Below are 16,884 nucleotides of genomic sequence, written 5' to 3'. Positions count from 1 at the left end.
GCTCTGCAGGCGTGTACTCACCTCTGAGCGAGCTGGTTCTGGATTAACTTATTACTTTCGCCCCAAAGGAGATGCGGAACTATTGCACTGCCCCTGTGTGTGTGTGTGTGTGTGTGTGTGTGTGTGTGTGTGTGTGTGTGTGTGTGTGTGTGTGTGTGTGTGTGTGTGTGTGTGTGTGTGTGTGTGTGTGTGTCTGCATGATCTATTGTATATATTTTCGTTTTAAAAATGGTTTTCTCTTCAACCGCTTGGCCAATCGATACAAAACTTACTTTATACTTCGGAGGGACTCCGCATGGAGAATATTTTATTGCTAACTCTGATGTTATAGGTCACATGGTATGGCAGCCATATTGGATTAAAGGGAAATATTTGGACATCATTTTCTCTGAAACCACTCAACGAAAAAAAATGAAACTTGGCATATGTCATCAACTCCCCATGGGGTATATAGAGTGATAACGATGACGTGCGTCATCAGTGAAGTGGTATTCCAGCCACAATTGATTGAAATGGAATCCTTATCTGAAAAGTCTGAAACTTCATATAACTGATCTATGACCAGATGTGAGTGAAGAATTAAATTTACGACGTGATCAGTCACATTGTATGGCAGCCATATTGGAGGAAAGAAAAAAAATGAAATTTGGCATATGTCATCAACTCCCCATGGCAAATATTGGGTGATAACAACGACGTCATCGGATAAGTGGTATTCCAGCCATAATTGGTTGAATTTACATTCTTATCCGAAAAATCTGAAACTTCTTATATCTGATCTATGACCCAATGTGAGTGAAGTATTGAATTTATCACGTTCATAACCCATACCAAGAAACTATGTGATAAAATATGATGTATGGATGATATGGGTATATGGGTCATCATAGTAGTGGGCCATAATAGTGGCGTACACAGTTAATGATGGTATTTTTGTTCAGAATGAACGTGTGAATCGAGACTATGTGCTCTACGAGTGCCGTTCTAGGTTATAGTGTAGTACTAAGTAAAATCCAACTATTAACACCATTTATTGAGCATAGTACCTTTAAAAAGTCGTTGAGTTGTGGAAATACAACTCTTTTGGGGTGCACATCAGCTGGCGATTTCATCTGCAAAACAAGGTTGCTGTGCTTCTTTACTGAGGCAAAAAATGCTCCGGTCCGCGGTGCAGTGGAATGAATAGGCTGTTCAGGCTGTGGTTGCTCTTTGTGCCTGTGGACTTGTGTCAGCCCATGGTGCAGTGGAGTGAATCGGCCATTCGAGCTGCGGTTGCTCTTTGTGCCTGTGCAGTCGAGGATGTCCGAGGATGGGAATAGAAGAGGTCCGAGTGTGGGCATTGAGAATGCCCGAACATTGTGCTCGAGGACGTTTGAGCGAATGAGTCAAGGACGTACGAGCCTGGGAGTCGAGGAAGTCCAAAGGTAGGAGTCGAGGATGTCAAAGCATGTGAGTGAAGGAGCTTATTTCCGCGAGTATGATGAGGGTTAAACTGAGTGACTTTTGAACTGTGATTTTTGTGAAAGAATTGAGTGATGTTAGTGAAAGGCACTTACTTGTTGTTAGCTGAATAAGCACAAATTTAATCTATAAAGGAGAGTGGGACATAAGGAAGAGGAGGGGTTGGGAGGAAGAGAAGAGAGAGTGAGCGCGATGTGGATCAGGATGAGTGCCTCGAGGGTGGGGAAGAGAAGTCAAGTGTGGAGGAAGAGGGGTAGGCAGGGGCGAGATGGGAAGCGAGAGGACAGAGAGCGGTATGTGTGGTGCGCATATACAAGATTATGATAACAGGGCAGTGAGTCCAGCAGGTCAGCCTGAGCAGTGCTGCTGATTGATGACCTGAGCATCCCAAACTGATAAAGATGGTACGAGCTCTGCCAGATGGGCAGCAGTTCGGAAGTGTGGTTCAGCTAGGTTGTTTGAATGTGGCATCAATGGGGAGGAGAGGAAATGAGGTGGTGGAGATGATGCAGAGAAGAAGGTTGGAAGTTGTGTCTGTGCAGAAGACCAGATGGAAAGGAGACAGTGCAAGGAGGTTGGTAGAAGGATACAAGCTGTTGCCTGTGGGTGGGGGTGGAAGGTATAATGGCTTGGGAATAATAGTATTGTGAGAGATCAGCAAGCAGGTGGTCAGAGTGGAAAGATGGGAGGGATGGATAGTTATCGCACGATTGGTGAAACAGAGGCAAATGGTTTGTGTTATGTCAGTATATAGGTCACAAACGGGAAGAACTGGGGTGGAGAATCACGAATTCAGGGACACACTGGAGAGAATGATGGGAATGGTTAAACTCGAAGTGACACTGTACATCGCGGGGGACTTTAACATGCACGTGAGAGTAGTGGAGCCGGGAGAAGAGGAATGTTTTGATAAATTTGGTCTGGGAATGAGGAATAGAGGCTCAAGAGCTGGTGGTGGGACATGGGATGGCCATAGCTGGTTCATTCTTTCAAAAGCAGGAAAGCCACAAGATTAACTATAGGAACGGACGTCATAGAACAGAACTGGATTTGGTGGTGGTAAGGAAGTGACAGTTGTGGAGGGTTAAGGATTGCAAGGTAGTAACAGGAGAGCATGTTACCACCCAGGATGAGCAAGTTGCGTTTGTGGTATGGATTAAAAATAGGAGGGAGGTTAAAAGCAGGGGTCGGAAGACTATTAGGTGGGAGAAGTGTAGAGGAAACAGCCATAGAGTTCAAGGAGAGGATGAGGTATGATCAACTTAACAAAGAAGTGGAAGGTTTGGAGGAGAAATGAAAGAAGTACGGAGAGGCGTTTAGGGAAATTGCAGAAGTTTTGAGTGGAAGGACTTCAGGAAAGGGTGCATCAGCGAGAGAGAGAGAGAGAGAGAGAGAGAGAGAGAGAGAGAGAGAGAGAGAGAGAGAGAGAGAGAGAGAGAGAGAGAGAGAGAGAGAGAGAGAGAGAGAGAGAGAGAGAGAGAGAGAGATATATATATATATATATATATATATATATATATATATATATATATATATATATATATATATATATATATATATATATATCAGGTATGGTGGATGGAGGAGATAGCGAAGGTAGTTGGTGAAAAGAAGGAGGTTTTGAAGAGGATAGAAATGGTCAAGGATCGAGGGAGGCACCCAGGTGTGGGGTTACTGCATCTGTCTGGGCAGAAGAAGAAGAAAGCAACAATGAGGGAGCTGTGAATAAGGCTACAAATGATTTGTAAGAGGAGGTGTACAACAAGTTGGAAGAGGATAGTGGGAGGAGGAGGAGGAGGAGGAGGAGATTGGGACCATACTCTGTGCAGAGCGTTGGTGCGGCTTAAGAAGTCTCCTTGGCTAGAAATTTGGTTTTGGTGTCCATATGACTGGAGGAGATTGATGTACAAATGAGCTTGATTGGGAGATTGGTGAAGTGCAGGTTGAGATTGGTTGGACACTTCTGCAGATGGGGGAAAAGAGAATGGCAAAGAGAGCAGGTAGGTTTAAGGATCAAGGTAGGAAGAAAAGAGGTAGACCATGATTGAGATGTAAGGGTGGCATGAGGAGGGATATCCATCTGGAAGGTTGGGGGTGGTTGGAGAGTAGAGAGAGTTGGCTAAGGACAGAGGGAGGTGGATGAGTGTCGTGGTCAATGCAGGGAAGAAGCTTGGTACAATCGGACCTCATCCCTTACAAAGTGAATTGGCAGAGAAGAAGAAGAAGAAGAAGAAGAAGAAGAAGGAGAAGGAGAAGGAGAAGGAGAAGGAGGAGAAGAAGGAGAAGAAGGAGAAGAAGAAAAATATTTTGGACATTTTCCAAAATTTCTACACTGGTGAATGCAGAGTTTACCACGTCGTCTAACACCCCGATACAGCCAGCGGTATTGGACCGGGACTGGTGTTTGGTTGTCAGTGTTGGCACGCAATTGGAGCCATACCAGCCTGGCTCTGGAATGCTCCCTGGGAAGGATATTTCCCGGTTTATAACTGCGGCAGCATCATCATTAATTTCTGTAATTGTGAACTTCCATCGGAATATCCTGCATGTACACACACACACACACACACACACACACACACACACACACACACACACACACACACACACACACACACACACACACACACACACACACACACACACACACACACACACACACACACACACACACACACACACACACACACACAGTTTTTTTTTTTTTTTAAGAGAATCGGTTCTGTCGAAGCAAGGGCGAAGGTTACAAGTTACAATCCTCACAGGGTCGCCACTCCAAAACCCATCACTCGACTGAGAGTGCAGAAATTGCAGTTTGTTCAGGGTCCTGGTGATAACTCGCTTCCACTCTGAAATACACCATGGTATAATTTCCCCCTACTACTTCTATGAGGGTCCTAGTTATTCACCCTTTCTTGTGGGGTGGCCCAGGAAACATTTTGGGGCAATAATTTCACCAACAGACTGTCCAGGCATGATGTTCCACTGAAGGTGCAGGTGTTTGGAATTTGTTCAGGATGCTGGCGATCAGTCACTTTGTCTTCATAAGAAGACACCGTAGGATCTTTAATGTCTTTCGACTCATCTTATCAGGTGGGCCACCCAATGTAACGTTCTTCATGTCACACCTATTGATATATCGTCCTGCATGTGAAACACCAGCATGGTGGTTTGTATATATCTGGGTTGACATTGGAACCAACACGAGACAGCTCAGATGCAAGTGCACCTCCCTCGAGGATGTCTTGCCAGTTTGGAACAACAAATCAGATATAAATTAATAAATAGTGAGATTTGCTTCACTTGTTTACAAGTGACACCGACACACTACACATCTTGTTTCTGTCAAAATGAATTTTATGCAATACAGACATTTTTGACATCCAAATATCAGATTTGGAAGAAAAACCCACTAAGGTGTGTGTGTGTGTGTGTGACGTCACAATTGAAGACTTGTGAGAAAATGAAAGGGTTGTTATTGTGGTGCATGGCGAACGAAATAACATGTCCATGATGTAGGCTCATTGAGTGGTGGTGCATAATGGATGTTCAAATGTTCACAATGAAGGTGTTGGCTTGTTTCACTTTCCAAACTGGGATTTATTTGTGGTGGGAATGAATTAAACGCGCTTATGGAATAAGCAGAATCACGTGGTTCCCTTGAACTCGTCCAAGCTTTTCAGGTATTAGTTTGAGGATAACAGCTTTGAAGTGGAACCATTATTTAGATTCTTGATCCAACATCCTGGTAAATTAAAGCTCACTGCAACTGCAATTATTTTTTATGGCTTTCCCACCACAAAATAAGGGAAGAGGAAATAGGACAGTTTATAAAGCAAAGAAATGATAATCTCACACTATTAACTTCTCAAAAACTTTACACAGAGGTTAATTGCATTTTGAGCAATGTTGTACAGTATTTGCATTTTGATGTCGTCTCCTTTTATTACTTCCATTTTCTCAGTAGAATCTTTCAAATTTATTGCTGCTTGTTTGCTTCACAACGCATCATGTTGTAATTAAGGCATGGGTAAAGGCCATTTGGCCCATCATGCCGGTTTCTTATCTATTCTCTTGAGCTCTGATCTATTGTAAGTACCTCTTCGTGATAATTTATACAGAGGAAGATCAGAAAGGACGACGTGGGAGACATAGAGGAGACCGACCTGTCGTGATGTGGGAATAACGGGCCTAGAGATTTCACTTCGTTGTGGGAGATTCCAATGATTTTGAGGTCCTTTCTCTCCATGGCATCAAGATGTGTAAGGTGGGAAGGACGGACACCAGCCCCAGAGGGAAGAGCTGTAGTCCACCGAGCTGCAGGTGAAGGCCTTGAAGGTTGTGGCGTTTCCACTCAGGTCTTTTAAACATTAACAAAAAATGCAAAAGGATGTCGGGATGTTACTCCGAAAAGTATGTGAACAAGGTAGGGATAGTCAAGAGAAATGATCATGTGAAAATATCACTACATCCTTCTTTGAATAATGATTGTCCCGAGAAAAAAAGTTATATCGAACACACACACACACACACACACACACACACACACACACACACACACACACACACACACACACACACACACACACACACACACACACACACACACACACACACACACACACACACACACACACACTTGACTATCCCTACCTTGTTTGTATATACTCTTTGGAGTAACATCCCGACATCCTTCTGGATTTTTTACAAATTTTGTTAATAATTGTATCTTTACTTTTATTGTATATATACATATACATATATATGTATATATATATATATATATATATATATATATATATATATGTATATATATATATATGTATATATATATATATATATATATATATATATATATATATATATATATATATATATATATATATATATATATATATATATATATATATATATATATATATATATATATATATATATATATATATATATATATATATATATATATATATATATATATATATGTATATATGTATATATATATATATATATATACATACATGTTCTCCAACTGATTTACAAATGTTGAAGTGCAAACTTTATAGACGTGCTCACATTGTATTGGTACTGTACATACTTTATAGACGATCTAACATTATAAATAGTATGTACTTTATAGACAATCTCACATTCCAAATATTATATACTTTATGCATACGATTGGAGCACCCGCACGACGGGCGATCTTGTTCCAAGCAAGCAACACGTTCTTCTGACGCATACCTTTATTTTGGTGGTGTATAGGCAACTGACAGCTCTGTTTAGGCAAAAATAACCCGGGTTACATGCATGACGCAAAAACATACGTACTGCTTATAATTCAAAACACCTCACTGCGTTGGAAACCTTGGTGAAATGAATGCGAGGGAAAAACCTTCGGAGTGTAGGCTTTATTTCACTTGATTGAAGCCGATTCTACAGACACATAAAGGAATACATGTGCAGCAAGGAATTCATGTGCAGCAAGGAATACACGTGCAGTCGATCACCGCAAAATAAATCAGCAATTAGCCAGCATAAGCACGAAGTGCGGTATACTCTCAATTCTCACCATTCAACGAGCACCAAGTGAACCACCACCGTAAATGACAATGCCCCAGGGACAATCCCACCGACCGCGCGGCATCACGGTTTTATCTGTCTCGTGTGCGAGCCGCGCGACATGTGATCATGCGTCACATCCTTTAATTCATCACACTTGGGGACAGGAATACTGTTCTGTAAATGGTGGGGACTTGTAAGACCCTCCCCTATCCGGAGGTGGTGCTACATTATACACATTTTCATGGAGAATTTATGTCCCACCTCCCTCCCCCCAAGACCACCGGAAAAGATAAAAACCACCCCTCTCTATTAATTGAGGTCATGCTGATCCTATGCAGCAAGTCTCGATGTCATCAGCACAGAACTGTGGGAGGAGTCATGCTCCACATGAACACACAAACAAAGTCACCATAGACTTCAAGCATGCAACTGGGGGACATTCTCTGAAGCTGTTTAAGGAGATTATTTGTATGGAGGACATACTCTGAGGAGATTAATTCTTATGGAGGGCATACTCTGAAGTTGTTGAAGGAGATTAGTTGTTCTGCTCTATGAAACAACAGTTTCAGTCAAAGAGTCGGTTCGGTGACATGAGCCATGATGTCTCGCCATGATGCCAGAATTTAGCCATGATACCAGAATTTAGCCATTATACCAGAATTTAGCCATGGTGCCAGAATTTTGCCATGGTGCCAGAATTTAGCCATGATACCAGAATTTAGCCATGGTGCCAGAATTTAGCCATGAGACCAGAATTTAGCCATGATACCAGAATTTAGCCATGATGCCAGAATTTAGCCATGATACCAGAATTTAGCCATGGTGCCAGAATTTAGCCATGAAACCAGAAGTTAGCCATGGTGCCAGAATTTAGCCATGAGACCAGAATTTAGCCATGATACCAGAATTTAGCCATGATGCCAGAATTTAGCCATGATACCAGAATTTAGCCATGGTGCCAGAATTTAGCCATGAAACCAGAATTTAGCCATGATGCCAGAATTTAGCCATGATACCAGAATTTAGCCATGGTGCCAGAATTTAGCCATGAAACCAGAATTTAGCCATGGTGCCAGAATTTAGCCATGAGACCAGAATTTAGCCATGATACCAGAATTTAGCCATGATGCCAGAATTTAGCCATGGTGCCAGAATTTAGCCATGAAACCAGAATTTAGCCATGAGACCAGAATTTAGCCATGATGCCAGAATTTAGCCATGGTGCCAGAATTTAGCCATGATGCCAGAATTTAGCCATGATACCAGAATTTAGCCATGATGCCAGAATTTAGCCATGGTGCCAGAATTTAGCCATGATACCAGAATTTAGCCATGATGCCAAAATTTAGCCATGGTGCTAGAATTTAGCCATGATACCAGAATTTAGCCATGATACCAGGATTTAGCCATGACACCAGAATTTAGCCATGACACCAGAATTTAGCCATGATGCCAGAATTTAGCCATGATGCCAGAATTTAGCCATGATACCAGAATTTAGCCATGATGCCAGAATTTAGCCATGATACCAGAATTTAGCCATGATGCCAGAATTTAGTCATGGTGCCAGAATTTAGCCATGATACCAGAATTTAGCCATGATGCCAAAATTTAGCCATGGTGCTAGAATTTAGCCATGATACCAGAATTTAGCCATGACGCCAGAATTTAGCCATGATGCTAGAATTTAGCCATGATACCAGAATTTAGCCATGGTGCCAGAATTTAGCCATGAAACCAGAATTTAGCCATGGTGCCAGAATTTAGCCATGATACCAGAATTTAGCCATGGTGCCAGAATTTAGCCATGAAACCAGAATTTAGCCATGATGCCAGAATTTAGCCATGATACCAGAATTTAGCCATGGTGCCAGAATTTAGCCATGAAACCAGAATTTAGCCATGGTGCCAGAATTTAGCCATGAGACCAGAATTTAGCCATGATACCAGAATTTAGCCATGATGCCAGAATTTAGCCATGATACCAGAATTTAGCCATGGTGCCAGAATTTAGCCATGAAACCAGAATTTAGCCATGAGACCAGAATTTAGCCATGATGCCAGAATTTAGCCATGGTGCCAGAATTTAGCCATGATGCCAGAATTTAGCCATGATACCAGAATTTAGCCATGATGCCAGAATTTAGCCATGATACCAGAATTTAGCCATGATGCCAGAATTTAGCCATGGTGCCAGAATTTAGTCATGATACCAGAATTTAGCCATGATGCCAAAATTTAGCCATGGTGCTAGAATTTAGCATGATACCAGAATTTAGCCATGATACCAGGATTTAGCCATGACACCAGAATTTAGCCATGACACCAGAATTTAGCCATGATGCCAGAATTTAGCCATGATGCCAGAATTTAGCCATGATACCAGAATTTAGCCATGATGCCAGAATTTAGCCATGGTGCCAGAATTTAGCCATGTACCAGAATTTAGCCATGATGCCAGAATTTAGCCATGATACCAGAATTTAGCCATGATGCCAGAATTTAGCCATGGTGCCAGAATTTAGCCATGATACCAGAATTTAGCCATGATGCCAAAATTTAGCCATGGTGCTAGAATTTAGCCATGATACCAGAATTTAGCCATGACGCCAGAATTTAGCCATGATGCTAGAATTTAGCCATGATACCAGAATTTAGCCATGGTGCCAGAATTTAGCCATGATACCAGGATTTAGCCATGACACCAGAATTTAGCCATGACACCAGAATTTAGCCATGATGCCAGAATTTAGCCATGATGCCAGAATTTAGCCATCGTGCCAGAATTTAGCAATGATGCCAGAATTTAGCCATGATACCAGAATTTAGCCATGATGCCAGAATTTAGCCATGGTGCCAGAATTTAGCCATGATACCAGAATTTAGCCATGATGCCAAAATTTAGCCATGGTGCTAGAATTTAGCCATGATACCAGAATTTAGCCATGACGCCAGAATTTAGCCATGTACCAGAATTTAGCCATGATGCCAGAATTTAGCCATGATACCAGAATTTAGCCATGATGCCAGAATTTAGCCATGGTGCCAGAATTTAGCCATGATACCAGAATTTAGCCATGATGCCAAAATTTAGCCATGGTGCTAGAATTTAGCCATGATACCAGAATTTAGCCATGACGCCAGAATTTAGCCATGATGCTAGAATTTAGCCATGATACCAGAATTTAGCCATGGTGCCAGAATTTAGCCATGATACCAGGATTTAGCCATGACACCAGAATTTAGCCATGATGCCAGAATTTAGCCATGATGCCAGAATTTAGCCATCGTGCCAGAATTTAGCCATGATGCCAGAATTTAGCCATGATACCAGAATTTAGCCATGATGCCAGAATTTAGCCATGGTGCCAGAATTTAGCCATGATACCAGAATTTAGCCATGATGCCAAAATTTAGCCATGGTGCTAGAATTTAGCCATGATACCAGAATTTAGCCATGATGCCAGAATTTAGCCATGTACCAGAATTTAGCCATGATGCCAGAATTTAGCCATGATACCAGAATTTAGCCATGATGCCAGAATTTAGCCATGGTGCCAGAATTTAGCCATGATACCAGAATTTAGCCATGATGCCAAAATTTAGCCATGGTGCTAGAATTTAGCCATGATACCAGAATTTAGCCATGACGCCAGAATTTAGCCATGATGCTAGAATTTAGCCATGATACCAGAATTTAGCCATGGTGCCAGAATTTAGCCATGATACCAGGATTTAGCCATGACACCAGAATTTAGCCATGACACCAGAATTTAGCCATGATGCCAGAATTTAGCCATGATGCCAGAATTTAGCCATCGTGCCAGAATTTAGCCATGTACCAGAATTTAGCTATGATGCCAGAATTTAGCCAAGATACCAGAATTTAGCCATTATACCAGAATTTAGCCATGATGCCAGAATTTAGCCATGATGCTGGCGATTTCTCACCCACTCTTCACAAAGGATGCCGTGGGATCTTTATCATCCACCCCAATCATCCAGACAGATTGGACACCAGTTTTAACGTTTATCCTAGGGACGGCACATACATTGATGAATCACCCTACATGACCGATGAAACACGAGGATGACAGTTATTTGATGGGTCGGGATTCTAAACCAGGCTAGCGTGTACCTCTCTGTCATCCAGCCAGCCCAGCATGCATGCTATGAATATGCGCAGACTTTTGGTTGTGTGTATGTGTGTGTGTGTATATATATATATATATATATATATATATATATATATATATATATATATATATATATATATATATATATATATATATATATATATATATATATATATATATATATATATATATATATATATATATATATATATATATATATATATATATATATATATATATATATATATATATATATATATATATATATATATATATGTATGTATATATATATATATATATATATATATATATATATATATGTATGTATGTATATATATATATATATGTATGTATATATATATATATATATATGTATATATATATATATATATATATATATATATATATATATATATATATATATATATATATATATATATATATATATATATATGTATATATATATATATATACATATATATATATATATATATATATATATATATATATATATATATATTACTAAAGCTGGAAAAGCAGCAGGAGTTGGTGGGATCTACCCGGAACTTCTGAAGAACCTTGGTTCCCAAGGACGCAACTGGCTGGCTGCTTTTTTTCACCTATGTCCATTCTACAGGAATTATCCCTAAGGCCTGGAGAGAGTCTAAGCCCTAAGGTCATAGCGATCCTCACGCCTGGGAAACCTGTGGATGATCCAGCTAGTTACCGACTCATCTTCCTCCTGCGTACATCCTACAAGCTGTTGGAGCGCCTCCTGCTTGCCAGGATTTCTCTATTGGTCGAACCTGTTCTGCCCAGAGAACAAGCTTGCTTTAGATCTGGCAAAAGCTGTGCAGATCAAGTTCTTGCCCTCACTACCAATATAGAGGCTGGCTTCCAACGTGCCCTGAAAACTGTTGTTGCTCTCATTGATCTGTCAGCTTATGACACCGTGTGGAAACATGGTCTGTTTCTGAAAGCTTCCAGAATCCTGAAGTACCAAATAACTTTGCGTGCCCTCTCATCCATCTTCAGCAACCATAGATTTAGGGTTTCATTTGGGGACCAGACCAGCACTGTCAGGACCCAGAACCAGGACCCTCAGGGCTCTATCCTAGCTCCTCTACTTTTTAACATCTATGTGAGTGACATGTCAACTACCTCGTCCAGGAAGTTTTCAAATGCAGATGACCTTGCCCTTGCCTACCAGGGAGCTGCCATTGAGGATATCAGCAGAATGCTAACCCAAGACGTGAAGGGGATGGAGGAATATTTCACCTTCTGGCGACTTCGCCCCAACCCATCTAAGACAACTGTCACTGCCATCCACCTCAGCAATCGGCTTGCTAATGCAAAGCTCCGAGTGTCCTTTTGTGGCAAGCCGGTGAAGAATGAGGAATTCCCCAAGTACCTTGGAGTCACCCTGGATCGCACCCTCACCTATCGTGCACACCTGAAGAGGGTGGCTGATAAACTGAAAGCAAGGGTCAACATCATCAGGAAACTTTCAGGCACCAGCTGGGGATCCAATGCACATACTCTTTATACCGCAAGCCTTACCCTAGTGTATTCAACCACTAAGTTCCGCTCAACAGTTTGGGCGAAAAGCTGCACACCAAACGAGTTGACAATGTCCTTAACTCTGCAATGTGGGTCATCACAGGGACGCTTAAGTCAACACCTTTGCAGTGGCTCCCTGTCCTCTCACATATCGCCCCTCCCAGCATACGCAGAAGGGAGAGGATGCTTTGTAGAAGTGACTTTGGCAGCGACTACAGCTTCGAGTGTTCTTGGGTATATCTGTAACAGCTTTGCACATCTGGATTTGGGGATTTTCTCCCATTCTTCCTTATAGATTTGCTCAAGCTCTGTCAAGTTGGATGGGGAGCATCGGTGAACAGAAACCTTCAAGTTTTTCCACAGATTACCAATGGGATTCAAGTCTGGGCTTTATCCGGACCACTCAAGGACTTTCACGTTCTTGTTATGACGCCATTCCAGTGGTACTTTAGCTGTGTGCTTGGGATGATTTTCGTGTTGGAACATATATCTTCACCACGGTCTAAGGTCCTTTGCACTCTGAAGTAGGTTCTCCTCAAGGATTTGCCTATATTTGGCTCCATTCATTGGTCCCTCTATGCCAACACGTCTCCCAGTCCCTGCTGCTGAAAAGCATCCCCATAGCATGATGCTCCCACCACCATGCTTCATGGCAGGGATGGTGTTACATGGGTGATGAGCTCTGTTCGGTTTCCACCAGATGTAGCGCTTTGCATTCAGGCCAAAGAGTTCAATTTTCGTCTCATCACTCCACAGATTATTTTGCCTCATGCTGTAAGAGTCTTTCTCGTGTCTTTTTGCAAACTCTAAGCACATACTGTCATGTGACTTTTTCTCAGGAGTTGCTTCTGATTGGCCACTCTCCCATAAAGTCTCGATTTGTGAAGTGCTGCAGAGATTGTTGTCCTTCCAATCAGTTATCCCATTTCAGCGAAAGAGCTCTGGAGTTAGTTGGACAGCCAGCACTCAGAAGAGTCTGGTTAGTTCCATGTTATTTCCATTTCCGAATGATGGAGCTCTTGGGAAGTTTCAACATGCTAAAAATTGTTTTATACCCTTCCCCAGATCTATGACTCCAAACAATTCAATCTTGGAGTTCTACAGACAGTTCCTTGGACTTCATGGTAGAGTTTCTGCTCATCCACTGTCAACTGTGGGACTTTACGTAGAAAGGTGTGTTTCTAAATCACGTCCAATCAATTTAATTGGCCACAGGTGGACAACAGTCAAGTTATAGAGACATCTCAAGGATGATCTAAGGAAATTGGATGCACCTGAACTCAACTTGAAGTGTCATAGCAAAGGTGTTGAATTATTATTGAGGCAAGACATTTCAACTTTTCATTTTTAATTAATTTGTAAAAAAAAAAAGAATTTTAAAAACATGTTTTCACTTTGTCATTATGGGGTATTTTGTGTAGATCGGTGACAAAAAATTAAAATTTAATCCATTTTAAATTCAGGCTGAAACACAACAAAATGTGACAAAAGTTGAGGGGTGTGAATACTTTCTGAAGGTACTGCAACAGTCGGGTGGACAAACATTCGTCCTCCCCCAACCAAATTTTACCCTGACTACATGCACACCTCCTGATGTTATGTTAAGGTAGATGTGACATTCACTGACAGGATGGCTTAGAGATATGCACACTTGCCTCAAAGCAGTCTAGCCTGGTTTTGAATCCCAATCCAGTTATGAGCTGTCATCCCAGTGTTTCACTACCGACACACAAGCAAAAGTTGATGGAACATGGTATATTGTGTTTCACAGGCAGAGTGATTCATTAATGTGCGTGCCGTCCCTTGGATGGACATTAAACTGGGTGTCTCTTCTGTCAGCATTAGTTGGTGGATGTTAAAAATTCCACGGTGCCCTTCACAAAGAGGAGGCGAGCTATCGCCTGCAGCTTGGCCAAACTCCAAATTCCTGCTCTTACTCTTGCTGATATAAGGATGGCAAACAGGCCAACATGAAACTGCTTTGGCAGAAACAACACTCTGTAACAGAGAGTTTGGTACATCAGTCAATCAGATGTAACATATACAATTCGTACATAAAGAATGATCATAAGATTTGCCAGGACTACCTTCAACTTCCATATAATGATGATGATTATTCAACTCTTCTTCAGCTTTCTTTGGCACTTTCCTAACACCCTGTCCTGCCAAGCCATCTTCACCTGGTCCTCTTCATTCATCATCTGTGTGTGTTCAAACCAGTGAAGCTACATTTCTTAAATTAATTTCTTCCATAGCAGACATTGATTTCTATCCTAATGCTTTCACTTTGAATTTTGCCTTTGGTGTCACCTTTTTATATGTGACTACATCTCATCTCAAACATCCGTAGTCACGAACCTGCCATCTCTTCAGCACCTATGTTTATGCACCATACAGCATTGCAGGTGCAACATAATTCTATTCAGTTGTGCTTTCAGTCTAAGTCACATCCACTTGTCACATATAACCTCTGAAATGTTATCAGCCTTTTCCAGCACTTCCCAGTCTGGATTGTATCTCACATTCAATATTGCCTTCCTCCATACCTCAGCTGCTAAAGTTATTGAAATGCTTGGTATATACAGGTTGGAGGTTATTGTGATTACGATTTGAACACTTATAACCATGTCCTTTGACATACACTTATAACCTTGTCTTATTAGCCCCGCCACAGCTCATCAAGCTCGAGACGGCTCGTTTTTAAAATCTCTTCCCTGTTTCTTCATTTATTTACCATTGAGCTCAGTGTGTCTGTCCAGCCCATCACTATTTTACCAACTGAGCTTTTGTCATCAAATCTTCAGCAAAACTTTATTCTGAGACGATGGAGAACACAAATGAATAAAATGTTAAAAAAAAATTTGTCTGTCGTTTTCGGCAAGTTCTATAATAGCACAAAGTTGACGCAGACGAGCTTTGTATTTTGAGATGCTTTCTAGTTGCTGTTATTATCATCATTATTATTATTACTAGTGCATGCCCGTATGTGTGTGGCCGTACGTGCGTGGCCTGCCAAGCAAGCAGTTCGTTCTTCATCTGTTTCAGCTGCACGACGCCTTGCCTCACGTTCAGTGTTGTCTGCCAAGCGAGCAGTTCGTTCTTCATCCGTTTCTTCTGCACGACGCCTTGCCTCGCGTTCAGTGTTGTCTGCCAAGCGAGCAGTTTGTTCTTCATCCGTTTCTTCTGCACGACGCCTTGCCTCGCATTCAGTGTTGTTTGCCAAGTGAGCAGCTCGTTCTTCATCCGTTTCAGCTGCACGACACCTTGCCTCATGTTCAGTGTTGTCTGCCAAGCGAGCAGTTCGTTCTTCATCCGTTTCTTCTGCACGACGCCTTACCTCCCGTTCAGTGTTGTCTGCCAAGCGAGCAGTTCGTTCTTCATCCGTTTCAGCTGCACGACGCCTTGCCTCCCGTTCAGTGTTGTCTGCCAAGCGAGCAGTTCGTTCTTCATCCATTTCAGCTGCACGACACCTTGTCACGTGCGTAGCGTTGTGCGTCAAGTGAGCAGCTCGTGCTTCGTTAGATTCCATTGCGCATGCATGATGCGCAGCTTCGTTCCTTCGCTGTCGTAAACGACGACTGGATTGGGGCATTGTGTTTAAGAAAATCGAGAAAGAAATCGAGAAAGTACAGAAATCGAGAAAGAAAGAATACAGTAAGTTGAAAAATCGAGAAAAAATCATCGAGAAAGAATACAGTTCGTTGTCACTATCTGGAAGTCCAGAAGTTAAGCCCTCACTGTCCGGAAGTTCGCATATCGCAGTTACGATTATTCGCAATTTAGTCATAATGGCCAATTATTCAATTAGCGCCAATGTATTTTGCCTTTTCGCAATGTCATCGCAAGGAAAAACACAAAAGCCTGTATCTCACTGGGCTGCGACAGCTCGCGACTAGTTGGAGACACAGAATTGCGATAAAACCGATAATTTTCACTTGGAATCACACTGAATTTATACGAAAACACATTTACGTACGTCTCACGAATATCGCACGAATGTCTCACGAACTCCCGGCGAAATTTGGGATGAACTTCGCATGGAGTTCGCATACATGTCGCACGACATTCGCACGACGTTCAGGTGACAAAACTGAGAATTTTTTGGCACATGCAACTGTCGCGCGACGGTCACACGACGGTCGTGCGACCATCGCGCAAATGTCGT

General features: G+C 41.8%; 1 long non-coding RNA gene across 1 annotated transcript in view; it reads left to right on the top strand.

The window, feature by feature from the left end:
- Positions 1 to 1,294: 1,294 nt before the first annotated feature.
- Positions 1,295 to 16,884, top strand: part of LOC147032667 (uncharacterized) — a 28,036-nt gene continuing 12,446 nt past the window's right edge. Inside the window, exon 1 of the long non-coding RNA XR_015052135.1 lies at positions 1,295 to 1,424. This is a non-coding gene — a long non-coding RNA (uncharacterized LOC147032667). The remainder of the gene's footprint in view (positions 1,425 to 16,884) is intronic.

Source organism: Eptatretus burgeri, chromosome 2 (genome assembly GCF_056783735.1).
Source record: "Eptatretus burgeri isolate ZD-2024b chromosome 2, Ebu_testis_v1, whole genome shotgun sequence".
NCBI lineage: Eukaryota > Metazoa > Chordata > Myxini > Myxiniformes > Myxinidae > Eptatretus > Eptatretus burgeri.
This window is presented reverse-complemented; position numbering and strand designations above follow the sequence as displayed.